Below are 2,198 nucleotides of genomic sequence, written 5' to 3' on the forward strand. Positions count from 1 at the left end.
CATTCTTCAGTAGCTCATTCTATCATGGTCAACCCCTGCATCCAGACAATACTATTTCTCCCTGTGTGTGTCATAGCATTACTTTTCTTTCTGACAATATAATGAAGTTCAATCTTTAAGAAAAAGACTGTCAAGCTATCTAGAAATGTCAATACACTCAAAAAATCATCTGCCATTCATAGCCCGAGGAATAATTTTCACCCTGTTCTTAAATAACAAGCACCCTGGACTAGATTCAAATATCCATTGCACAAGACTTTCATCATCCTGCTCTTCTCCTTGGAGAGCAGAGAATAGACAGGAATCAGTTTTTAAGGACTTCAGGCTGTCTGAGCTGTGAATTTTGCTGCCTGTGGTTTGGTCATGTTAATTCCATTAACTCCATTAACTCTCATATATATATATATATATATATGCTTTTTTTAATTTTTAAAATACTTTTTTTAATAAACTTTGTTTATTTGCCTGCAGAGTCAATACAGGTATCAAAGGCTAACCTGACTTTTATCTTTCCTCTTCAGCATCTGTCTTCTAAATTCCAGTTTAAAAAATATCTGTCTGGAAGAGTACTGTCCTAAAGCCAGTTTGAAGATACATTATCAGTTAAAATGTTATTGTGTCTTTTATTCCATATCCTCATTTACTACTGTTGCTGGTTCAGTAGAGCTGAGAAAGCTTTGGAGCAAATAACCCAGTTATTTCTCACACTAAACATTCTGTACAGACAACGTCAATTGAATATCTACTGCCTAAAAAATTGTGTAGAAGTTACTAGAGTTGTTATAATAAATGCACAATTATGCAGTAGAAAGAGAATAATGGCATAAGACAGGTATTACTATTGAATAAGTTTTCTAACAAAGCAAAAACCTAAGAGTTGAAATCATGCCCTTTATCTTGGCAAGAGCTAAGCAGATGATATATAACAGAAAACATTACAGCAACAGTTCTTTTTCGATCTCACCTATGTGTATCTCTTGATTCCCCTGCTACGACCTTAACTGTTTAGAATTAGAGGTAATACAATTTTTAGTTTTTAAAGATAACATATTTTACCAGCCCAACTGGCATGGCTGGAAAAATGAGATGACATTTTGGGCAAAAAGAAGGGCTCATATGCACAAAAGCTTGACTGATTTTTCCCAATATATTAGTTGACCTAACAGAAAGTATTAACTTTACCTATAAAGCTTATCTTGCCTACGTCCTTAGATCACCATCACAGCAAAAGCAAACAACCAAAAAGCCTTTTCCACCTTTATTTGCTTGGAGTGGAACTTTGTTCCAAAGGATTCTCAGTCTACAAAATGATTTCCACCTCTTTAGAGGATAACTGGACTGACAAATTTTTCCACCTTAATTATTCTGATGTAGTTAAACTGACAAAAATATCCCAAAGTAACCATAGCTACAGATGAGTTCATGCTACTGCAGATTCTGGCTGTGCCCTGTCCAGTGTGAGCTGTACTTCTATGTATATTTTTACTCCTATGTCTGTATCTTTATTAGGGTTTTTACTGGTGTGACTTTGCTAGCTAAGCTTTCTAAAGGAGACCTAGTCATAGCTTACCTGTGACTTTTTGCTTAAGATGCACATAGGTAAATCACTATTCTGACCACTAAAAATAGATCCTCTAAAAGTGGATGAAAAATCCAAATCTTTGCCCAGTACCATGAACAATTTGTTGAAGAAGTCACACAGGTGAGCTGTTGAATTTTGAATAGTTTTTCAGTCCAGCTGTATGCTCTATTTGCAAAGAATATTATGACAGCAATACCCAATACCCTTGACTGTGAACAAAAGCCTGGTTGCTGCTTTAGTAGTAACCCTCCTCCCTTCCTTCCTTCTCTTTTTAGCAGTAGTTAAGTTCATTGAAAGAAAAGCCATTTTTTGAACATAAATAATAGTTCATCTCTCTGTGTGAAGGGTGATTAAACCTAATATGCTTTCTGGAAGAATTCACTAGATGGACAACTAAAACCATTGCTATCCTAATACATCAAGTGGGCTTGTTTTGCATTGTTAATGTGTGGGCCAGGTTCAGAATAGGAATTGCACTTGTGCAACATCTCTGAACATCAAGGCCTCTTTCCCAGGGTACCTAAGTATGCATTTAATTTGCAAATGTAGGGCTAAACCATAAAAAAAAAAAAATTAAAAAAAAAAGTATTTGCAAGCTCACAAATCTGCAAGTTCA

The sequence above is a fragment of the Anser cygnoides genome, chromosome 3, assembly GCF_040182565.1.
Source record: "Anser cygnoides isolate HZ-2024a breed goose chromosome 3, Taihu_goose_T2T_genome, whole genome shotgun sequence".
NCBI classification, from domain to species: Eukaryota; Metazoa; Chordata; class Aves; order Anseriformes; family Anatidae; genus Anser; species Anser cygnoides.